This window comes from Aegilops tauschii, chromosome 7 (assembly GCF_002575655.3).
Source record: "Aegilops tauschii subsp. strangulata cultivar AL8/78 chromosome 7, Aet v6.0, whole genome shotgun sequence".
NCBI lineage: Eukaryota > Viridiplantae > Streptophyta > Magnoliopsida > Poales > Poaceae > Aegilops > Aegilops tauschii.
The window spans coordinates 227,908,311-227,934,067 of record NC_053041.3 but is presented as its reverse complement, the minus strand read 5'-3'; the positions used below and the strand labels follow the sequence as shown (position 1 = coordinate 227,934,067).

Below are 25,757 nucleotides of genomic sequence, written 5' to 3'. Positions count from 1 at the left end.
TGCGGATAGAAACCTTCTTCAATGATTCCCCAAAGGTTAGTGTTCACATGATTTAAATGACGCTTAAAACGATAGACCCAAGAATCAAAATCTACATTCTTCTCAATCTTAGGAGCCGGGCCGGCATGATTTAAATGAGTGGAAGGGAGCGGTCCACCATAGACAGGTGGAGGTTCCACATGGGCAAAGATGCCGGTGCCCTTTTTACCACTAGAAGAAGGAGCTTTCTCGCTAGTAGCTTCCCCTTTGTCGGAGGTAGCATCCGTCACCTTGTTGGCGGGATCACCCACTTTCAACGGTGCGGTGGAAAGCTTAAGCCCTTCTAAGTATTTATTAAACATGCTTTCGACCTCGGTAGTCATGGAGGTTTTCAATGTGTCCAACGCCACATTTAATTCCTCACGAGAGACCGCGGTTCCCCCATCTCCCGTAGACGAGACCGGATTCACATCGGAGTGCTCCTCCACACCGTCTACGACGTCAACCATACTCTTCGGACGGTAAAGTCCTTAAAAAGAGACGAGGCTCTGATACCAATTGAAAGGATCGATATAGTTGACTAGAGGGGGGTGAATAGGCAACTAAATTTTTTTAGCTTTTCTTTACCAAATTAAACTTTGCATCAAAATAGGTTGTCTAGATATGCAACTAAGTGAGCAACCTATATGATGCAATGACAACAAGCACGCAAGCAAATAAGAGATATAACACGAGTAAACTTGCGAAAGTAAAGGGGCGAGATAACCAAGAGTGGAGCCGGTGAAGACGAGGATGTGTTACCGAAGTTCCTTCCTTTTGAGGGGAAGTACGTCTCCGTTGGAGCGGTGTGGAGGCACAATGCTCCCCAAGAAGCCACTAGGGCCACCGTATTCTCCTCACGCCCTCACACAATGCGAGATGCCGTGATTGCACTATTGGTGCCCTTGAAGGCGGCGACCGGACCTTTACAAACAAGGTTGGGGCAATCTCCACAACTTAATTGGAGGCTCCCAACGACACCACAAAGCTTCACCACAATGGACTATGGCTCCGCGGTGACCTCAACCGTCTAGGGTGCTCAAACACCCAAGAGTAACAAGATCCGCTAGGGATAAGTGGGGGGAATCAAATTTCTCTTGGTGGAAGTGTAGATCGGTGCCTTCTCAACCAATCCCGAGCAAATCAACAAGTTTGATTGGCTAGGGAGAGAGATCGGGTGAAAATGGAGCTTGGAGCAACAATGGAGCTTTTGGGGGAAGAGATAGGTCAACTTTGGGGAAGAAGACCTCCTTATATAGTGGGGGGAACAATCCAACCGTTACCCCCCACACCAGCCCCGCAGAGAGCGGTACTACCGCTTGGCCAGCGGTACTACCGCTCCCCCTCGCGGTACTGCCGCTGGGCCCAGAGCGGTACTACCGCGGTGGTCAGGGCGGTACTACCGCATACGAGCGGTACTACGGCCCCCACTGTCGCGGCTAGTACCATAAAACCCGATACGAAAAAAGACCCCTCAAATCGAGGCGGTACTAGCACGAGACCGCGGCGGTACTACGGCTGGGGCTACCAGCGGTACTACCGCTTGTAGCACCCAAGCGGTACTACCGCTCCGGCCCGCGGTACTACCGCTGGGACCAGAGAGGGCACACTGAGAAGGGGAACGAGCCCATCATAGAAGCGGAAAGGCTCGGAGGGGGGCAAAGGAAGTGTACGTGATGATTCCGCCCTAGCCTTTCCAAAGCGGACGCCCTCTTGATAGTACGGTGATCCCTATGAAACTAGTCCACCAAACTAATTCGAAAGGACTACACCGTCTTCGCTTCAAGCTCCGAGGGGAGGGAATCGTCTCGTGCCAAAAGGATGAATCTCTGAAAACACTCAATGCACACGATTAGTCCGCAAAAGCATTGTCATCAATCACCAAAACATCTTAGGGATAAATATGCCCTTACACCTTATGCATATCCAATTTAACTACGCAGTATCCATACTTCCCTTTTTTCTTATTCTTGATTGTGTGCATACTTTCATAAGCCACCAAAAAATTATCAGTAATAAGGCGCCCTGGTATGAAGGCACTTTGGACCGGGGATATCACCTCGTCAAGAATTACTTTCAGACGGACTGCGATCATCTTCGAAATAATCTTACAAAACAGTAAAAAGACTAATGGGCCTATACTGAGTTATCTTCTCAGGAACATCAACTTTTGGAATGAGAATAATAACAGTATCGTTTCAGCCATCGGGAATTACCGAATACCTCTTCAGTAATGGAATCCCCAAGAATGTGCCAACACTTTTTAAAGAAAACAACATGCAAGCCATCCTTTCCTGGAGCCTTCAAATCGCCAATGGAAAAGAGGGCTCGTTTGACGTCATCCGCTGAATATGGCTGATTCAATGTGTCATTCATAGCTTGATTCACACGTGGCACTACCCTCTCCAATAAGTTAGGATTCAATGTGTCATTCATAGCTCAACGATTGTTTGTAGCAGGCTGACCCAGTAACTGACGTAAATTAATTCCTTTCGTTCGTGCTTCGTTCCTTTTTATATTTTTGTTTAATAGTTTGAACTATTCAGAATTTTTTCATAAAATATTAATGTTTGTGAAATGTAAAACATTGTTACATTTTTTAAATATTGTTCAAACCATTCGATAAAATGTTCGCATGTTTAAAAATGTGTTCATAACACTTTTCTAATATGTACTTGAAATGTAAAAACAATGTTAGAGTGATTTGTAAAAATATGTGCCTTCCACACAAAATGGCTTGTGACATTGAAACAATGTTTACAAGTTTCCGAATATGGCCAAGACATTTAAAAACCTGTTCATGAAATGTAAAAGTTTGCTTGTGCAATTTTTAATAAATGTTCATAGCATATATAAAACAAGTTGTGACCTAAAAAAAGACCTCAAAAATATATAAAACAAGTTGTGTCATTTTAAAAATGTTCTTAAACACTCACGAAACGTTCGTGTGGTTTACAATAATGTTCAGCATGTGTTTAATGTGCATTTTACAAAAGTTCAACATGTACTCAAATAAATTTGCATCTTGCTTTTGGAAAAAATTCAACAGGTATATGAAAAATGTTCAGCCAGTATATGAAAAATGTTAAAATGTATTTAAGAAGTAAACATGTATTTGGAAAATGAAAAAAAGACAGAAAGGAAAAGAAAATAGAAGAAAGAGAGGAAAAAAAAGTCAAAATAATAAAAATCAGAAGAAATTGGATGAGAATCGATAGATAAAAATAAGAAGAAAAAACACAGAACCTTCCCAAAACCAGGCGAATGGTTCGTAAAACCAATTATTACATACTAGCTAAATACCCGTGCGTTGCCACGGGCCAGTAGATAAATAGGAGTTCAACAATTATTCTATTTTGTAAAATGTGTCGACTACAACATATGTTCAGTTATTCAACACTTATATCTATAAAATTTAAATGCATTATTTTGCTCCGTAACTCTCAGTCGCCGTGTGCATCGTTCCATCTTCGCCTACCTCATCATGCAAAATATCTTATGTTCACATTGAGCATTAAAAAACAGTAAAATGGGGCTAGCTACGCCTCTACTCAGCGTTTTGACGTCGTCGTCCATCCGATCATAGTCACAAGCGGCTGAGATCTCAGGTCGTCTCGTAACATCAATTCACGCCGGTGTTACTGAGCGACTCCGAACGAACCAGGCGGGCCAACAACTTCAAAGGGCTGCTGCTCTGCAGACCGATCTGGGTATGCTTCCGTTAACTGGGCCTTCACGCCATGGGTCGTAAATGGCTATATGCGAAATTGGCCTCGTGTCATTGCACTCTCCCTTCCCCTTCCCCATCGGTCATACCGCCCCCTTGCTCTCCCTTCCCCATCCACACACCTCCTCCTCTCTCCCGTGATTGTGCGTGCGCCCTCGATGCAGGTTGTTGCCCCTCCGTTTTCCACCAACCAGTCCCTTTCGACCGTTTTCGTTCTGTGCCGCCCCTTCGCCTCTCCGTGATTCATGTGCCTCGCTAGTCATCGGGTGCCGGTTGCGGTTGGGGCATCTTCTATCCTGCTCACATTCGGCCTAGCAATTTGTCACTAACTCCGCCGCCTCTTCCGGCAAGTGGCAACTCCGGCCATCCATGGAAGCAACTCCTTCTCCTCACCGTGTTTCCCATCCTTCATGGATTGCTCGTGACTTCGTGATCCATCATCCTCCCTGTCGTTGAGACAAGGTGCGCGTCCCTGAGCTAACCAACCCCACATCCACAACCCTGAGTGACGGTGTCCTGGACTAGGGTACTAACCTAGTCGGCCAATGCTCCTCAGATTGGGATGGGTTCTCATTCTTCTCAAGATGGACTCTGGAAGCTGCACGACAGGGCGTGATCACGACTGCATCTGTCGAAGACTTGTCGTATACTCCAATACTTCTCCTACCGCCTCCACGGCAAGATACCGACGTTGTAACCCTAGATACCCTTCCTGGCGTGTATATAAGCCATAGGGTTTAGCCCGTAGAGAGGACATCAACGCAACCTCATTCACCTAGCCCTAGAGTTAGAGCACATCTTACGATATCGAGGTAGATCAACCCTGTACTCGATACATCTACATCAATATAAACAAGAGCAAGACGTAGGGTTTTACCTCCATCAAAAGGGCCCGAACCTAGGTAAAGCATCGTCTCCTTGTTCTTGTTACCATCTGTCCGAGATCCACAGCTCGGGACCCCCTACCCCGAGGTCTTCCGGTTTTCACACCGACGCTGGTGCTTTCATTGAGAGTTCCATTGTGAGATCGACAGAAGGATTGATGGCACATCTGCAGATCCACTGTGGCAATGGCCACGGGAACGTCTACGTCCCCGACCAACTTTTCGTGTTCGGCAGCATGATCTTCTGCGCCGACTCGAATGGCCATCTAGTCTCCGTCGAGAACTACACCCGGGTCATATCGTGACCTTTGGAGGCCTAGAGTACACCATGGATTCCCGTGACGAACTCATCATGTCAGGCTGGACACCCGGCCGAGTTGAGGATTTGTCCGGCACTGGAGGTTTAACTCCAGAAACGATCTCCTTCGAGGACATCGGATCAGTCTCCTTGGCATCACCGGAGAATCCTGACGTAACGACTTGGGGCAATCTCCCCTGGACCACCGTTCCGGGCTTGTACCCAGCCCCTATCTCTAGAACTGCCTCGGACTTAGAGCCAACCTCGACACAGGATCATGGATCACTCTCGGATCCTCTCCATGTCGAAAACGTACCAAGCTATATGGCAGACATACTCTGAGTCAGCCCGCTTATAGCCAGGCCATGAACTCCGAAAAACTATCTCACCTGAACGAGATGCTCGACCATATCCAGAACATGTCTATCTCGGACGACAAGACTTTGGTTTACGACAAGGTCGGACTTAAAGCCGACGATCGGGAAACTTACATCCCACCCACCACCCACCTAGTCGCCACGGTCGATGACTTAACCGACGTGTTGGACTATGACGAGGCCACGGATATGGATGAAGATGCCGATGGCCCCAAAGAACACACTTCGCCCTTGGTAAACACTGGTAAGTGGACTGCAACATCCACCTATGATGTCTACATGGTTGACACTCCTAGATCCCCTCCAAGACGTCGGCGTAGACGTAGAAGGGGTACCAATGGAGAACCCACTGGCAACAACGTCACAGCCGATAACGGTGACGAAATGACTAGCAGCATCGATAACCCTGGAGAGGACTTTAAAGCCTCCCCAGTTCGAAACAACAGTCCTGAAGGAAATCCTAAGGACTTGGATCCCGACGACCTCTTTGAAGGGGTCGACGAAACTTACATGCCGGAGTCTGAGGAAGACAAGAGCCTCGTAACCGAGGACTACATCGTCCCCGAAGACCCCTTTGAGCAAGAATGCTTCACGCGGCGCCTTGTTGCCACCACTCGAAGTATGAAACGCAAGCAACAGCAGATGCACTGAACGGAAACTGGGGCGAAGTACTCTTGGCCGAACAAGATCTTGAAGACCGACTACATAGCGTGCCCAAATCATATCCTCGCAGGCATTTGCTGCCAGAGTTCAACGACGAATTAGCCGCTGATGCGCCTGACCGACCCCCTAGAGGTTGGGATAGGCCAGTGCGAGAAAACATCAATACCCGACTGGCTCCACGCCATTATGGCAAGGACCCCAAGGATTACCTAGACCCTCACGACGTTCGATGTCACTTTGAGGAAAACCGAGTGCCTCCTCGGTCCATTTACTGGTCAAGAGGACGCGCGTCCGTCGGGCCTGATGGCTACGACGCCTGGTTAGACAGCAACGGCCGTGCCCGAGATCAAGCCTACACATGGCTCTCTGATACGTCTCCAACGTATCTATAATTTATGAAGTATTCATGATGTTATATTATCATTCTTAGATGTTTTACAATCATTTTATAGCAACTTTATATCATTTTTTGGGACTAACCTATTGACCCAATGCCCAGTGCCAGTTGTTGTTTTTGCTTGTTTTTTACATCGCATGAAATCAATATCAAACGGAGTCCAAACACCGCGAAACTTTTTGTGGATTTTTATGGACCATAAGACATCCAATGGGCCAGAGCAGCATCTGGGAGGGTGCCCCGAGGGGGGCACAACCTACCAGGGCGCGCCTGGGGGCCTAGGCACGCCCAGGTGGGTTGTGCCCACCTCGGTGGCCTCTCGTACCCCCTCTTCGCCCTATAAATTCCCAAATATTCCAAAAACCCTCGGGGTAAACCTAGATCAGAAGTTCCGCCTCCGCAAGCCTCTCTAGCCATGAGAAACCAGACCCCGTTCCGGCACCCTGCCGGAGGGGAGAATCATCACCGTTGCCATCTTCATCATCCCAGCGGCCACCACGATGAGGAGGGAGTAGTCCACCCTCGGGGCTGAGGGTTTGTACGAGTAGCTATGTGTTTAATCTCTCTCTCATGTTCTTGAGATGTCACGATCTTGATGTATCGCGTGCTTTGTTAATATAGTCAGATCATATGGTGTTTTCCCCTCTCCATCTTGTTGTGAATTGAGTTTTTCCTTTGAGATTTTGTTTTATCAGACTGAATACTTTTATGGATTTGAGAGCACTTGATATATGTCTTGCATATGAATACTCGTGGTGACAGTGGGGTATCGTATTGATTCACTTGATATATGTTTTGGTACTGAACACCGGATCCCGAGGTGACATTGGGGTAATCTATGCATAGGGGTTGATGCACGTTCTTGTCTTAGTTTCTCCGTTAGAAATCTTGGGGCACTCTTTGAGGTTCTTTGTGTTGGATTGAGTGTTATGAATTTGAAATTATTTGGTGTTATTTTTGTACGAACTCTTGGATAGATCGATCGGAGAGAATAGCTTCGAGGTGGTTTCGTACCCTACAAATGATTTCTTCTTATGTTCTCCACTAGATAGGAACTTTGGAGTGATTCTTCATCGCACTTTGAGGGATGGTTATATGATCCAATTATATTAGCATTGTTGAAAGATTGCACTAGCGAAAGTACGGACCCTAGGCCTCATTTTCAAGCATTGCAATACCGTTTGTGCTCTGTTTTATCAATTGCTACCTTGCTGTTTTTTACTGTTCCTATCACAAAGATCAATATCTACTATCATTACTACACTTGTATCACCATCTCTTCGCCGAACAAGTGCACCTATACTAATTTCCATTGTATTTGGTGTGTTGGGGACACAAGAGATTTTTTATTATTTGGTTGCAGGGTTGTTTGAGATAGACCATCTTCATCCTACACCTCACACGGATTGATAAACCTTAGGTCATCCACTTGAGGGAAAATTGCGACAGTCCTACAAAGCTGTGCGCTTGGAGGCCCAACACGAGTCTACAAGAATAAACTTGCATAGTAGACATCAAGCTCTTTTCTGGCGCCGTTGCCGGGGAGGTGAGTGCTTGATGGTATATCTTTAGATCTTGCAATCGAATCTTTTATTTCTTGTTTTATCACTAGTGTGGTTTACAAAACAAAACTACAAAAAATGGAATTGAGGTTGCATCATATTGTTCATCTTTATAATGTCTTTCGTGAAAATGATGGAAAGGAAAATTGTGCCCAATTGATAGAAGAAGAATTCAATAGAATTTTTGGTATAAATGATGAGCATGATTACAATGTTGTTAGTATGAAGTCTTTGAATATCCATGATGCTAACGATATGCAAAGCCATAAGCTTGGGGATGCTATGTTTGATGAAGATGATATTTTTAGTCCCCCAAGATTTGATGTGCAAATTTGTTATAATGATTGCATGCCAAATATTTATGATGATTATATTGATGAAAGTGGATTTGGAGAGGTCATGACTTTATTTAATGATGAATCCACTATTTTGGAAGAGGTTGGAACTGATTATGACAATAAAGTTGCTATCTATGATGATTATGGTGATGACATGTATGCTATAAAGAATAATGATAACCATGAAACTTGTCATCATGATTTTAATTTTCACTCTCATGATAGTTATTTTGTTGAGTTTGGTCCCACTACTATTGATGAGAAGAAATTTTCTTATGTGAAGAGTAACAAAATTTCTATGATTATGCATCATGAAAAGAGTGCCTTATGTGATGGTTATATTGTTGAATTTCTTCATGATGCTACTGAAAATTATTATGAGGAACTTATGATTGTAGGAATTGCAATAATATCAAGTTTCCTCTCTATGTGTTGAAAGTTTTGAAGTCATGCTTGTTTTGCCTACCTATGCTAGTTGATTCTTGTTCCCATAATTGGTTTGCTCACAAAATCCCTATGCATAGGAAGTGGGTTAGGCTTAAATGTGCTAGTCATATTCTTCATGATGCTCTTTTTCATGTTTCAGTTCTTATCTTTTATGTGAGCATCATTGAAATCATCATGCCTAGCTAAAAAGGCATTAAAGAAAAGCACTTGTTGGGAGACAACCCAACACTTTTACCTACTGTTTTTGTGTGTTCACATGATTATGCTACTGTAGTAATCATGTTTTGTTGCTTTTGTTTCAATAAAGGGCCAAGTAAAGCCTTTGGGATAGTGTGGATGATAGTTGGCTTGAATCTGTGCAAAAACAAAAACTTTTGCGTCCAGTGCAGAAATTCTTATATTTTACTGGAACGTGGAAAAATTCTAAAAAAATTTAGGTGATAGATATACAAATTCTCTATGTTGTCCTAATTTTTCAGAATTTTTGGAGTAGCAGAAATATGGTTGGAGTACAGATTACTATAGACTGTTATGTTTTTTACAGATTCTGTTTTCAATGCATAGTTTGCTTGTTTTCTAGTTTCTATGGCTTATATTGCTCAATATAAATTGTGGAAATGATATGCTATAGTAGGCATTGTGTGGAAACAATTATGAATCTTGTCTTTTACAGTACCAAAGTGAAATGGTTTGCTCTTTATCATACTAACCTATCTCATGAAGTTCCGTTAAGTTTTGTGTGATTGAAGTTTTCAAGTTTTGGGTGAGATATCGATATGAGGAGAATAAGGAGTGGCAAGACCCTAAGCTTGGGGATGCCCAAGGCACCCCAAAGTAATATTCAAGGAATATCCAAGCAACTAAGCTTGGGGATGCCCCGGAAGGCATCCCCTCTTTCGTCTCCAACATTATCGGTAACCTCACTTGGAGCTATGTTTTCATTCATCACATGATATGAGTTTTACTTGGAGCGTCATTTTCTTTTGCTAGGATTTGCTTGATATTATTTAGAATAATGTTTTGCATCTTCTATTTCAATAAAAATGTCAAGTATATCATATACCATGCTTATTTTGCAAGTCTACATGTTGCTATTTGAAAACAGAAAGTTTATCGGTGTTGCAAAAATTCCCGAGAAAAGTCAGAATGTGATAAAATGTTGAAACTTTTTGCACAATAAGCTCTGATAAATTTTCCACAGTGTGGTAAATTTTCATAATTTTTGGAGTTAAAGATGTATTGATACTCTTGCATTCTTTACAGACTGCACTGTTTTGGCAGATTGCTGCTATGTTTGCATTGTTTGCATATGTTTGCTTGTTTAATGATTCTATTTGAGGATATGAGTATTAAATATGCAGAGGCATTTAGTATGAAATGTTGAATAATAATTTTAGTGTTTTGCTATAGTAGAGAATGACAAAGTTTTTGCATTGGTTTATACTAACTTATCTCACGAGTTCTTGTTGAGTTTTGTGTGGATGAATTTTTTAAGATTTAGGGAAACCGTGATATAAAAGGAATTAAGGAGACACAAAAGCTTAAGCTTGGGGATGACCAAGGCACACTACACCACAACACTACATCCCCAACACCCAGGTTGGTGGGGAATACAACTTTTTCCAACAGACAGTCGGTCGGGAAAAACTATTGCCAACCAACCTTGTCTGTTGGGGAAAGTCTAGACGGGAAAACCCTTTCCCGACCGACTGCTTGATGGCTTTGGTATATCTTTCCCGACCGACAGCCTGTTGGGCCTACCATGGGCCTTTCCCGACCAATAGTCTGTTAGGGCAGTAATAGGCCTTTCCCGACCGACTATTGGACATGGTATTCTTTCCCAACCAACATTCTGTTGGGCCTAGCATTAGGCTTTCCCAACCGACAATCAGACGGCGTTTGTTTTGCCGACCAACAATCAGATGCGGTTTTCTTTTGCCGAACAACAGTTCATCAACATTTTGTTTAGCCAACCACAACTTTAATTAACATATGGTACTGATTGTCACATACATATAGTTCATGTGTTCTAAGCATAATCACCCAAACACCATACGTCAAGCTCAAATCGGGAGCACCAAACATTTTTTATTCCATTAACTAATTGGCACATACATACACTTCAACCTGTTCTAAACAAAACCACCAAGAAACCATACATCAGGTTTACAAAAGGACAGCCAAAAGATGCAAGTATGAGACATCAGTTGTACAAAATGAAATCTAAAACATCTAGTTGACGTGGATCGTTGGCTTCATGGTTCCTTGTGAGTGTAGTCCTTTTTGCTTCCTACAAAAGTTAATCAATTCTCAATTATAATACACTATTAGAAACGATACTACAATGCCAAAATGCCAACATACAGGATCATCGCATTCTCAAAAATATAAATAGTAATAAATACAGAGAATTCAATAATCATGTGTTAACACTAACGTTGATCCTCGATTGAGATTGTTCGCACTAATCTTTATATTTTGTATCCGCATACACAGTTTGCTTTCGTTAGGCATGTAACATAGATGGTAAAGGAGTATCTAGTCGTCGAAGCTTAAATCGAGTGCACGGAGGAGGCGAGATACCGGGCTGCCGTGCGATGCGGCGAGCATGGTGAGATGCCGATGGCGGCGTGAAGCCGCGGTGTTGTGTGATGCAACACGCCGTGTGAAGCGGCAAGGCGCTTGATGACTGGAATAGCTAGAAGAGAATAGGCAAGTTAGTTAGTTTGTTATCTACATGGCTGCTGACCAGGTGTGTGGCCGTTGAGTGGAGCTGCGCAAGTGGACATGCATGCATGTAGGGATTACTAAGTGCATGGAGTTAGTTGTGTGAGTGGGAGTGAGCTAGTGCCTAGACGTGAAGTTAGTGGCCAGATGTGGCGCCTGAGTGGTGCATGAAGGTCAGCTCCCTATGTATACTAGATCATTGATGGCGCGCGTTGCTGCGCCCATCCATTTGGCATTATAATGTTAGGGTAGATACAAATATATGAAGCCAAATACTCTACTTGTTAAATTAAGATAACATGGCAATTAATTTTATGGGTAGCCTTATGATGCAAAATTTCGAAAGTTGTACTATTATATGGAGAACTTCCTCTTGAATTGGTTTGGACCATGATGGCGTGTGTTGCAGAGCCTGTCTATTCCCCCAAGGTAATAATATGTATTTATGCAAATATATGGTGGCATGATGGGGTGCCAATATGTTCCAGATTTAGGAGGGTCACCATGCAGCCCAACAGTTACGACATTACTTTGTTGGCAACATCAATGAGTACAATGCACAATCTCACAATTGAAAACACGTTACATAAGATTAATCCCATTAGATTAGCTGTGTATTCCTCAAAATATAGCTCCAACCATCATGAATGTTGTTAACAGAAATTTATACATAGTTGATCATGACATCGCATTTCTTAGTATCATATATTTCCTGAATGTTAGCATCGTTCATGCAGATAAGGGAACAATTGTTTAACTGCGTCATGAAGAATGAAACAACAATAAGAAAAAATGTCCAACATTTAAATGAATTGGTGAAACATGAGTAAGCATATCTTTGGTTATAAAATGGTATGCCCTGATGGCATTCTCAGTGTCATCATGTTGTATCTGTACTAAATCTCTTGTCGATGTCCAAGCGAGCAATACTCTTGAATCAAATGCTCCAAAAATAGAAACAATATTTGAAATAGCAACTTGGGGACTCTTAATAATGTATGATCAAGGAAATGGTTGTCTAAAGATGATATTGGAGAAACTTAGTAATTCAAGGAAATGGGGAAACAAAGATATTAACGTGAGTGCCTTATTCCACTTTCAGTAGCATTTTCCTATTAGCATGATAAATGTGAAGGTAAACTCAAAAGTCAGAAGAAGTATATCTCACTATGAGTCACCAAGCATAAATAAATCACATAGCTTATCAACATTCATAGATTTGACTGAAAGTTAGCAATATTTCATTGGGTTCGACTTTGAATTTCTTATGTATCAAACAATGCAAACTGGCAAAACTGTTATTGATGACCATATGGATACAATTTTGAAATAATGTACTCATGCATTTCAAGGTTCTCTTGGAATTTCATGTCAGCAATACTCATGCATTTCAAGCATATGAAGTGACAAACTCCTCAGTATCAGTTTGGTCCTACATATTGCAATCAATATACAAAAGATGGTATCATAGAATAAGAAAGAATAACCTTATATAACAAAATTGGTAGAGAAGTGACTCACAACAACTGGGTCATCTTGCTTTCATAGTACTTAACATCAAACTGGGAACTCCTCTGGCTCTCCATTCTTGCGCCATGGTTGTATTAAATAAAAACATGAGCATATAAACAACAAAGGAACATTTCAAGGATACTGCAAGGTATAGTTAAAGATAGTTTTTTTAAAGAAAAACACACAACCTACAGGGATAGCAATAGGCTTGCACAAAAAAAAGGAGCTATAAATCACCAAAAGTTGGCAAAGCTGAACGACCAAATGAAACACATACTGCAATGCTACATCCTATGGACATAGAATATAATATTGTTAAGCGATTTTATTGGAAAGAAAAATGATAAGAGGTAGCGGTGCTGTCAAGCTATGGAGCCAACACCCTAACTGCAACACATTAGTCAGGACGGTCCCTGATTTTACCTCTAGCAAGCCTGAATTGTTTCACAAGTGGGTTCACATATGCATTACTTTTTTTAACATTAGGCTGATCAAATACAATTAATATCTTCATCTTGTTTACACAATCCTTTTTATTTTATTCTTGATTTATGATCATTATCATATATGTATAGTTGGGCTATTATCGTTTTCATCGATGCGAAGTTTAATTCGCTAAGTACATATGGGTCCATTCTCCAATATTACTATTTCATTTTCTTATTTATTTATTGAATAAACCTTCTGCATACAGCAACAACAACACCCGGTAGTGTTTTTTATGTCAATTAAAGATGATACAAAGTAAGTATAAAGTTGGGTCATCTATTTTGGAATGGAGGGAGTAGTAATATGACTTGGATACTAAACTGGCAGATTGGAGCGGCAAGAGAAACCCAACACCCAGCAGAACACAGATCGAACCCATCAATTCAGAGCAAATGCATTCAGCTGGGAGTAAACAAAACAACGTCAACAAAAAAAATTATAAACTTGATGGGGATCGAATTAGGGGAAGAGGAAACAGAGAGGATGAAGTAGCAATCTGCCGAAGTAAGGAGGGTGTGCGGAGGGACATCGGTATGGTGGATACTGTATGGACGATGGAGTTCGTACACAGCGGGAGCTCGGGAGCAGTCGTGAGGACTGGCGGCGCCAGGGTCCAGCGGCTGGAATCCGACGGGGAGGAGGGCTACCCGACGGACGAGGAGGAGCGGTCGCCCGCCATGGACTCAGAGGAGCCTGAGGCGGAGGGGTTCTCGCCGGAGGAGGAGAATGGCGGCGGCCAAGAGGAGAAAGATCTCGCCCTGGGCCCTGGCTGGTATAGGGGGGGGGGGGGGGCAGCGGAGGCAGGCGTAGCGGCGACGGCGGCCGATTTCCTTTTGCTTGGAAGTGGAGGAGGGAAGGTCGATGCAGCGGCGCTGCCGAGAAGCTTATCGCCAACATAGCCGCCGCATGAGCATGGTCAGGGTCTCGGTGGCGATGTCTCTGTGAGCCTGCTAGAGAAAAAGCTATCGCAAAGAAGAGTTACATGGGCTTTGGCCCAATCAACCACGGACCTCAGATTTTTCTTCTGGAGTAGCAGTTTATCGGACAGTCAGGTAAGTTGAGGCCCACTCGGAGTTAACCGTGCATCCAACGATCAGAAACAATCGAGACGCAGCATCTGATGGCCAAAATCGCTGATTGTCTGAGATACAAAGTAAGTATAAAGTTGGCTCATCTATTTTGGAACAGAGGGAGTAGTAATATGACTTGGATACTAAAATGGCAGATTGGAGCGGCAAGAGAAACCCAACACCCAGCAGAACACAGATTGAACCCATCAATTCAGAGCAAATGCATTCAGCTGGGAGTAAACAAAACAACGTCAACAAAAAATTATAAACTTGATGGGGATCGAATTAGGGGAAGAGAAAACAGAGAGGATGAAGTAGCAATCTGCCGAAGTAAGGAGGGTGTGCGGAGGGACATCGGTATGGTGGATACTGTATGGACGATGGAGTTCGTGCACAGCAGGAGCTCGGGAGCAGTCGTGAGGACTGGCGGCGCCAGGGTCCAGCGGCTGGAATCCGACGGGGAGGAGGGCTACCCGGCGGACGAGGAGGAGCGGTCGCCCGCCATGGACTCGGAGGAGCCCGAGGCAGAGGGGTTCTCGCCGGAGGAGGAGAATGGCGGCGGCAAAGAGGAGAAAGATCTCGCCCTGGGCCCTGGCTGGTATAGGGGGGGCAGCGGAGGCAGGCATAGCGGCGACGGCGGCCGATTTCCTTTTGCTTGGAAGTGGAGGAGGGAAGGTCGATGCAGCGGCGCTGCCGAGAAGCTTATCGCCGCCATAGCCGCCGCATGAGCGTGGTTAGGGTCTCGGTGGCGATGTCTCTGTGAGCCTGCTATAGAAAAAGCTATCGCAAAGAAGAGTTACATGGGCTTTGGCCCAATCAACCACGGACCTCGGATTTTTCTCCTGGAGTAGCAGTTTATTGGACAGTCAGGTAAGTTGAGGCCCACTCGGAGTTAACCGTGCATCCAACGATCAGAAAGAATCGAGACGCAGCATCTGATGGCCAAAATCGCTGATTGTCTGAGAGGGCTCGGTTTAGGCTCAGTTTTACTGTTCTTAATATAAGTTACAATGAAAAAAGAGAAAAGAGGCTGAGAGAGCATGGGTTGAAGAAATAATTTTACATCAACTTAATTCAAAAGGATCAATCTAATATAGTACGCATATTAAGAAGCTACATCAGTTTGCGATGAACATCATTTCTATCCGCAGCAAGAGTTTTCAATGTGCACAAACCTTGACAAATGATGTCCGGTCATCGGCTCGCCAGACCAGGATGTGTGCCACTCAAAATTCCTGAACAATACTGGTTGCTAATCAACTGAAACAGGAGAAAAGAGGATTCAGGCTAACCAGCTGAAGCAGGATAAAAGATGCACCAAAAGAAGCTAGAAACGATGTGCACCCGTCAGCATGCATCCTTACAAAAGGGGCACATAGGAAGATATCTTTATAATATGTTATGCATGTAGGGATAATAATCATTCGAGTAGAGTCAGCATACACTTCTGCAACTTCTACAGCAATAATGACATTATATATTACATCACCTCTATGAAATTTACTGCTGCTGAGCAAAAAAGGATTACATAATACATTTGATAGTGAGAGATTTCTTTTTACCAAAATGAATAAGAGAAAAGAATGGCGCTGAACTAAACATAAGGAAGTGACCATAAGTTGAGTAATATTGTTAAAAACGACAATCAACAATACTCATTGGAATAAGATTTAAATTACATGGTCGAATAAGATCTCCTTATCTCGATGAATCTCAAACTGGGATTTCGATATCTCAATAAATCTGAGATTCAGAGTTTCTAAAAGCTGCAATAATGCTTTACAAATTAGAGCTTACCTAAAATTAAAGAATATCTTGCCCAGAAGCCGAGGTAGGGACTCATTGAGTATGGGTACGACTATAAACTGCAAACTGTATGCTAGCTCTAATCTTGGTTGAAAGTTCCGAGAGCCAATTCTGAAGGCATCAGACTGTCACCACCTGCAACATCTCATGTAATATGAATACCAGTTTTGTGTAAATCATGTAATAACATGAAACATCAATTTTGAATTTACACAACCATACTGTTAGCAACAAAGGCATGAATGAAACAAAAAGAATGCGGCCTATCTAATAATAGTAGGAAGAGAAACATAAATCCATATTCTCCTTGCAATGTGGCTTATCTAATAAAAGTACGAAGAGCAAAATAAATCTATGTTCTCCCAGCATTCTATGGTGCATGTTTTGCCCTGTTTGTGAGCACAAGAATATGCAGGCTACTGTGAAAGTTAAGTTGCGCCTAACAATCAATATTCCAAGTTCCAGATAGGATATGAACCAAGAAAATACTGATTTTCTATACAGACGTGATTTCCGCGAATAGGTGCAACCTGTTGGCGGCGGCGGATGGCTTGGGCTCCGAGTCCAGCACCGCTGTGGCAGCCTCCCACTCCGTCTAAGTGTATGGGATGCTGTCGGCGTTCTGGGAACGGGGTCCCCAGACTTGCCTGCCTGCGGCCCACAGCGTGGCCAAGCCAGCTGGTCGTACGGCCCATCTTCATCAACAAGGCATCCAAGACCCTCGCGAGGGTCCAAGCCTCGCGATGCGGACAACGCAAGACCTCCTCTGGAGTAGCCTAACCAGGCAGGCTCGTGAGGAGCGGAGATATCAAGGCGGGGCAAAACCTCACGAGGCTCTTGACGTGAGCCATGACGAACGGCACCAGGTGGGCGCCAGGCGGGCGCCAGCGCGTGCAGCGTCCTTATTTCCTCTTTGGTGCTAAGGAGGCCAGCGCATGCGAAGAATACCGAGGCATCAGGCAAAGGTTGCTATATTGGTGCAACAAGACCAAGACCAGGAGGACGGCAAGGCGGAGGTCATCGTGGAGCCGAAGACGGCGTCACCACCAGAGCTTTTCGTAGGCGAAAACCGCTTTTGTCAGGATAGCTTGTACTAGCTGCCCCCCTTCGAATTTGCCCGCCATTGTTGGCTTCCTTCCCGCTCATTATTTGGGAAGAGGACCAGGGCCTATATAAGTAGAGCTAGCCCCTATATTAGAGGGGGAGTATCTCATCTCATCTTAGCTTGATCCAACCCGATCGAGAGCCTAGCCACAAGAACACCTCAACCTCAGGAGGCTGTTCTTCCCTTGTACTGTTCATCATCAGCCCAAGAGGCAATCCACCACCACCACACTGGAGTAGGGTATTACACCACAACGGTGGCCCGAACCAGTATAAACCTCGTGTCTCTCTATGTTGCGAGTTCGTCGACTTCGTCCGCGAGATCTTTGCGAGCTAGGGCGTAGATCGGTAGGAGGGAAAGACTTCGCGCGCACCCCAGTGTTCGAACCTCAAGGGTTTGCCGGAACCCCACATCCGACATTTGGCGCGCCAGGTAGGGGTGCTCCGTAGCTTCCCTTCCATCAGTTCGTTGCTCCGTCGCTCCGTCGTCTCCATGGCTGACGCTCGCCGTGCTCGAGCTGAGCGTTGGGCTGCCCTCACCGCCCGCGTCGCTCAGACAGCTCCCGTTGGTGGGCCACCTCGTCATTCTCCGTCTCCCGCCGCCAACGCTGCCACCGGCCCGGTGGGGAACGAGCAGCAGGCGTCCTCGCTGCATCCTTCGGTGCGGCAGGACGGCCGCACCGCCACTCCATCACTGACCCCTGCCGGTTCTTCGTCTCACGCGCACCGCGTTCCCATGGAGGCACGGGCCGCACTCCTCGCGGCGAACGAGCTCCTGCATTACCGCCCCGTCGACGACCTCTACGAGGAGTGGCTCGACCGCGTCGCCGAGCTCGTCCGCGCCGCAGGGGGCTCTCCGGCGCCATCCAACTCTCTGCCTCCCCCTCAACCAGCCGCGGGCGACGGGGCTCACGGCGTGCCTCCACCACCTCAGCCCCAAGACGGCGCCTTGGCACCAAGGCGCGCGGCTCCACGGCGTGATCCCGCGCCCGGCGCCCGCGCACGAAGAGAGAAGCTGCCAAGAAATCCCGCGGCCGCGAGAAGCTACACCTGCGCTCCCCACGCCACCTCGTCAAGACCGCGCGCCGCCCGCAGCGGCGCAGCGCGGACCCCGCCAAGACCAAGCTCCACCTCCAAAGCGGGCCCCGGCAACCACGGCCGGCTGCCGCGCCTTCACCCCCGAGCTGCGTAGCGTCAACTGGCCAGGCAAGTTCAAGCCAGATCTGCCTCCTCACTACGACGGCACCGCCGACCCCGCGGAGTTCCTGCAGCTTTATGAGCTGAGCATCGAAGCGGCCAACGGCGACGAAAAAGTCATGGCGAACTGGTTTCCCATGGCTCTCAAGGATGGAGCCCGCTCCTGGCTCCTGAACCTTCAGCACGGCTCGATCTCCTCCTGGGACGAGATGCGCGACCGCTTCGTCGCCAACTTCCAGGGCACTCGCGACCGCCCGCCGGCCGCGGGTGATCTACGCCGCATCAAGCAACAACCAGGAGAGACCCTCCGGAAGTACATCCAGCGCTTCAACAACACCCGCCTCAAGATCCCCAAGGTCACGAACGAGGCCATCATCTCCGCGTTTTCCGACGGCGTCCGTGACGTCAAGATGAAGGAAGAGCTCGCCATCCACGAGGAGCTCTGCACCTCTCAGGAGCTGTTCAACCTGGCGACCAAGTGCGCAAGAGCTGAGGAGGTGCGTCGTTCTCTCCTCGAGCTGCCAGCCGCAGGAGCAGAGGAGAAGAAGGCCAAGGCCAAGGACGTGAAGCACAAGGAGGCTGTAGTGCTCGCAGCGGAGCCCGACACCAAGCGGGGCAGAGATCAGCCCGAGTCATCCAAGAACGGCCGACCGTTCTGCGCCTTCCACAACCTGAACACCCACAACACCAGTGACTGTCAAGAGCTCAGAGCCATACGGGAAGGACGCTACGGTCGACGCCCCAAGCGCAACGACCGTGGCTACGACCGTGGAGGAGGACGAGGAGGCGGACGCTGGGACGACCGTGGCCCGCGCCAGGAGTGGCGTGACCGGCCTCGTGAGGACCGCTGGCAGGACCAACCTCGCGAGGGTGCCTGGAGGGACCCGCCTCGTGAGGATCGCCCCCAGGGCAACACCGGTCTTCCTCCGCTGCCGCCACCAAGAAGGAACGACGACCACCAGCAGGACAAGGGAGCTGGGGGCTTCCAGGAGCCGCGTGCGATCGCTTGCATCTTGGGCGGAGCCCAGGCCCCAGCCTCTCAGCGCATATTCAAACAGTTCGCTCGTGAGGTGAACGCGGTGCTCCCCAAGCTCGAAGCCACGCGCCCGCTCAGATGGTCCCAATGCGCCATCACTTTCAACTCGGCGGATCAGCTCAAGTGCGCAGCCACCGCTGGCGCCCTTCCTATGATGTGTTCCCCAGTCATCAGCAATGTGCAGGTCACCAAGACCCTTCGACGGCGGCGCAGGGCTCAACGTCCTGTCCGTCGACACGTTCGACAACCTCCAAGTGCCATACGAACAGCTCGAGTCTACCAAGCCTTTCTCAGGAGTGACCGACGGTTCCACCACACCGATAGGGCAGGTCCGCCTGCGTGTCACCTTCGGGGAGCGCAAGAACTACCGCACCGAGCTCATCGACTTCGACGTCGCACACATCCGCCTGCCGTACAATGCCATCCTCGGGTATCCAGCCCTGACCAAGTTCATGGCGGTCACTCATCACGGCTACAAGGTTCTCAAGATGCCAGGAAGTGGAGGAGTCATCACGGTCCCCTGTGAAGAGAGGGATGCGGTGTGCTCCCTCGAGCGCGCCTTTCAAGCTGCAGCAATCGACGACCCCGACAGTAGAAATGAGGACCCTCTGGGGGCCATCCCCAAGAAGAAGAAGCCGCGCCGTGCAGGACCTCAGGAGGATGGCGCCGCGGCAGGAGCCTCGTCAGGATCAGCGCCCGCTCCAGGGGCGCCTCCCTCCATCGCATAGGAAGGCGCGCCCGACGCCCTCCTCAGGCAGGGCTCGGGGGCTCTCTTCTGGAGGGCCTCAGACCTTGCCAACCTCACGAGGGAGGCACTTGGGCACCACTTGGAGGCGTGCTTCACGGCACGTGTCCCTCAGGAGAGCACAGGGCGAGGAGTGCCCACCACCCAGGAGTTCATCACCAAGACCACTCAGGAACTGCAAGATGCAAGGGCCATGCGCGGTGACCGCCGCTCACGAGGCGCAGCTCCGCATCCTGGCGAGGATGCTGGGCTGTGTGTCTGCATCGACGTCCCCGGGCTCAACAGGGCCGCATCTCAGGAGCGCTTCTGGCCATCGTGTGTGGGCCGCAGCGAAGGTCCACCACACAGCTACGTTCACATGCCCTTCGGCTTGCCGAGCGTGGCGTCGGCCTATCAGCGCAACATGCGGCGAGTCCTGGCGGCTCAGGAGGCCAGGTACCACGCCGTCCTGGAAGAGATGGAGACGGTCTTCAGGGAACCTCCGGAGCCCCCAGAGCCTCTCGAGGCTCAGGGGCCCGGAGGCTCGTGAGGAGTCGTTTCTTCGAAGCACGCCTTCCGCTGCACCAACTCTACTTCGTCTACAGAACCAGGTGACATCTTCCAAGCTCGTTTAGCTGGGGGCGCCCCTCGGGCTGCATCATTCCCAGGCCACGTGGGTCCGTCCCTGTGGCATGTATCCCTTTTGCTTATGTCTTTAGCTTACCTTGCTGGGGGCGCCCCTCGGGCTGCATCATCCCCAAGCCGCTCGGGCCGGACCAAGTGGCATGTACCTTCCTGCATTTATCCAAGTTGATCTGCTCTCCATGCTTAACCTGCCAACTGCTACCACCTGCCCGATCATCGCCTCCCCCGGGGCCTTCACACAGGCACGGCGCTGATGCATGGGTCCGTCCCTGTCACGTCGACAAACATGAGCGGTCGAGCTCTGGCTCGCGGCACGCCCCGCGCACGTCACCTCACCAGGCCCTCAGTGCCTTCATCCCATCCAGAGCAACCAGCGGCAGGCTAACAGCTGTAACGGCAAACCATGTTTCTTCTTGTGCCAGTTCACAGGGATCCCGTGAGAAGGATAGCAGGCGGCACCGCGAGTCTCCTTTTCTCTCGTGCAATTCGCTTGCACGTTAAAAGGGGGGCTCCTGAGCATCGCGACTCAGGAGCTCTTACTGGCTCTCCAGCCCTCACCCCCTGGCCTTGACCACGGCATCACGACCTGGCATACCAGCGGCGGCTGAGCTTGCTCGAGGGCCGGGACCTGAGGACGTAGAGCACTAAGGAGAGCATGAGGGGAGGAACTCGTATGGGCTTGTCTAGCTATGCCACACAAGTAGGCGCGCAGCCCTGGCGCAACATCAGGAATCGCCGTGAAGTCAGCAAGATAAGTCCCGCACTCGGATCGGCTAATTGTTTGGGCCTAATGGTCGCTCACGCCTTGCCGCAACCCTGTTGAGGCCACGTCGACTCCCTTTCTCGCCTCACCATGGCTGCTTGAGCGCTAAGGGGGACCTCCTGAGCATCGTGCCTCAGGGGCTCTTACTGGACCTCGGGCCGCACACCTCCTGGCCTTGACCACGGCACGCGACCTGGCATACCAGCGACGGCTATAGCCTGCCTGGGGACCGGGACCTGTCAGCGTAGAGCAACAAGTTATCGCGAGGAAAGAAAGGGGGACCGAGCCTTAACGGGACATGCGCTCACCAAGTTTTCATAACAAGGAAGATAAGCACAAAAGACATTGCAGACCCTTACATGCCCCCACGGGGTGATTCATGATTCTTCGCAGGAAACAAAAGCAGATACTAAGGGGATTCTTATCTACGCCTTCCCGTGGCGGACGCCATCATCAATAGTGGGCCACGGGAGGCCGGTGCCAACCCCATCCAGATCAGCGGCGGCGACGGCCGGACGTCACAGCTCTGCTCCGAGCGCGGCGAGAGCTCGGGGGCACGTAGCTGTCGTCGCTCGTCTCCGGAGTCTCGTAAAGCTTAGGAGAGCTGCTGGACTCCCAAGGGCTGCAGCTGCTGGAGTAGCCGCGAGCGGAGCGCGCATCAGCTTGGCGCTCCTCTCCGGAGCAGCACTCCAGACGGCGGCCCTCGGGATCGAAGACCTTGAAGAAGAGCGTGGAAGCGCCGTCGTACTCGAAGTGGATCGCGAGGGCGCCCCTCACACGGCAGACCCGTGCGATCTCCCCCCAGCCGCGGGTCATGAAGATCCTGCCGGCGGGAACCGCTTCGATCTCCGCTCTGGTCACCGGAGCGCTGCAGTCGGCGTGCTGCAGCCAGAGCTCGAGAGGCCCCCTCGGCGGCATCACGTCGGAGAAGAACCGCGGGAAGCGGATCCAGGAGCTTGGAGGCATCAGCGCCCACAGCACCAACTCGCGCGAGGAGTCCACGGTGTGTACCCCAGGGGCGGCAGCGCGGCGGCTCCGGACACGGCGTGGGCGGCGCTGCTCGTCGCTTCGTCCTCCCGAGCCCTCGGCTCGGGCGTACAAGGGTAGCGGGTACCCCGGAGGAGGCCGCTCGCACCAAGGCCTCGACACCACCTGCATCGCCACTTCATCACGGCGATGAATCAACCTCTTCTTCGGCGGAAGAGGCCCCGGATCATCACGGGGAGCCTTTCCTTGCTCTTTAGTAGAAAACCTTCTGATGGGCGCCATTGTTGTCATCAGTGGAGCAAGGAGGAAGAAGCAAGCGAGCGAGGAAAAGATGGGCGACGGGGCTTGTCAAGAGAAGGCCAACCAGCGTCTCCCACGATTGCAGGTAATGATGGTTTTCCTTGCATGTCGCAGGGACTTGTCAAGTCGTGCAGTCGCCGAGGCAGCGTGGGGAAGCGGAGACGCCCACGTCCAATCAACCGCCACGCGTCAACCGAGGCCGTAGGCTTTTGGGGCCCGCGATGCTCCGACTTAACCCTTGGCTTCGCCGCGAAGACAAGCCCGAGCGCACCTTGGGCCCGGGGGCTACTGTCGGTGTTCTGGGAACGGGGGACCCCAGACTTGCCTGCGTGCGGCTCACAGCATGGCCAAGCCAGCAGGCCGTACGACCCATCTTCATCAACAAGGCATCCAAGACCCTCGCGAGGGTCCAAGCCTCGCAAGACGGACGACGCAAGACCTCCTCTGGAGTAGCCTAACCAGGCAGGCTCGCGAGGAACGGAGATATCAAGGCGGGGCAAAACCTCACGAGGCTCTCGTGACGTGAGCCATGACGAACGGCACCAGGCGGGCGCCAGTGCGCTCAGCGTCCTTATTTCCTCTTTGGTGCTAAGGAGGCCAGCTCAGGCGAAGAATACCGAGGCATCAGGCAAAGGTTGCTATATTGGTGCAACGAGACCAAGACCAGGAGGACGGCAAGGCGGAGGTCATCGTGGAGCCGAAGACGGCGTCACCACCAGAGCTTTTCGTAGGCGAAAACCGCTTTTGTCAGGATAGCTTGTACTAGCTGCCCCCCTTCGAATTTGCCCGCCGTTGTTGGCTTCCTTCCCGCTCATTATTTGGGAAGAGGACCAGGGCATATATAAGTAGAGCTAGCCCCTATATTAGAGGGAGAGTATCTCATCTCATCTTAGCTTGATCCAACCCGATCGAGAGCCTAGCCACAAGAACACCTCAACCTCAGAAGGCTGTTCTTCCCTTGTACTGTTCATCATCAGCCCAAGAGGCAATCCACCACCACCACACTGGAGTAGGGTATTACACCACAACGGTGGCCCGAACCAGTATAAACCTCGTGTCTCTCTGTGTTGCGAGTTCGTCGAGTTCGTCCGCGAGATCTTTGCGAGCTAGGGCGTAGATCGGTAGGAGGGAAAGACTTCGCGCACACCCCAGTGTTCGAACCTCAAGTGTTTGCCGGAACCCCACATCCGACAGATGCAAAGAAGAATCCTGGAAAAATATGGGAAGCATGACTGTATAAATACAAACTGCTAGATATGTACTTTATCATCATTCCAGAAAAAACTAAACTAAGTTTAATATAGTCCTATGTTTGCCAGAATTCTACAATGCTTAAATAAAAGTTTGAAACATTAGTATGATTATTTGGACTTTTTGTGGAACCTGAAGCTAGTTCTCAGGGTTGTCCCTCGTCTCAAAGCACATATATGTGGATACATTTTTCTATATATATAAAGTAATGAATTTTCATATGATGAATACCCTTGTATTGACCTTCAGGCACACATAGCATAATTTGATAGTCTGGCAAGGGTTCAAACATCACAAATTACAACTCACAAGCTCTAAAGTTCTCAAATCAATCACAGCCAGTTCATAAAAAACAGTAGCTAATTAAGGTTTCTGGCAACACTACTGAAAGTAATACCTGTAGCATAGATTTTTTTTTCAATAATAGCATCAAGCTTGTTCTTCTCAAGTTCTCATATCCAGAAATCACACGAGATGTATCTCTTAGACTGCATTGCCGGCTACCCCATTAGCAGATAGAGCCCCTGTCTTTGATGCTCTGCTTGAGCTGGAGCTCACATCCAAAACGCCGCTTGCTGGATAGAAGTACTATCCCAAGTCATGGCTGATCTGAACGGAAAAGGGAAAAGCAAATAAATCAACTAACAGCGGCACCGATTGGGGATGGGTGGAGAGGGAGAGGAGAGTGAAAAGAACACTCACCGCCCGGGGAGGGGAAGCACCAGTAGTCAACGGCCAGATCCTTCTTCAAATGAACCGGCGAGCGCAGATTGGAGGAAGCCCATGGCGTGGCAGCGGTGGTGGCGGCCCCTGGGTGACGACTGACAAGCGAGGGTGTGAGTGCTCTCTCTTGCAGGTGAGCCACCTCTCCCTCCCTCCCTCTCTCAGCCTCGGATCTGAGAGGGATGGCGGCGTCCACCACCGCGCCTTGGCCTCTCCCCAAACTCCAGCGCACAAGCTAGGGTTAGAAGTGTCCGGGGCCTAAGCAGTGGGAGTGCAGGAGGATGAAGGAGACAGGTGAGGGCGTGCTGGAGACGGCGGGTGGTCAGCGGCGTGCGGGCTGCTAGCTAGCGGGCGGCGGCGGAGGGAGTGCGTGAGAGGATTTAGGTTTGGGGGATTTGGATTTGGTCGTGGCACCTGTTGAAGGCCGAATGAAAAAATAGGAAGGAGTCTTGGCGCTAAGTTTTTGGCCCGTGCGCGCGCAAAGACGGGCCGGCCCAATTGGTAATGAACAGGCGGTCGGCATTAATCGCCGACCAACAGTCTGATGGAGATACGAGCTTTCCCGACCGATAGTCCAACGTGAAACATTCCAGTATTGCCGACCGACAGTTGGACTCGATACATCAGTATTACCGACCAACAGTTAGATAGGAGTTTTCCCGACCAACAGTCTGTTGGTAAAATTGACTTTTCCCAAAACACATCAGTAGGG

The 25,757-nt window shown here is 48.9% G+C and overlaps 1 long non-coding RNA gene across 4 annotated transcripts; it reads right to left on the bottom strand.

The window, feature by feature from the left end:
- Window positions 1-10,768: 10,768 nt before the first annotated feature.
- On the bottom strand, window positions 10,769-25,452 carry LOC109768525 (uncharacterized). 4 transcript variants are annotated; one of them, XR_012190403.1, is made up of 6 exons: window positions 25,025-25,452; window positions 24,720-24,931; window positions 16,307-16,450; window positions 15,685-15,769; window positions 12,926-13,025; window positions 10,769-11,001 (listed from the first exon to the last, which is right to left on the bottom strand). It is a non-coding gene; the product is annotated as an uncharacterized lncRNA (long non-coding RNA). The 4 variants fall into 4 exon arrangements; XR_012190402.1 differs by having other exon boundaries at window positions 12,960-13,025; XR_012190404.1 differs by lacking the exon at window positions 10,769-11,001 and adding an exon at window positions 11,990-12,195 and having other exon boundaries at window positions 12,960-13,025.
- Window positions 25,453-25,757: the final 305 nt, after the last annotated feature.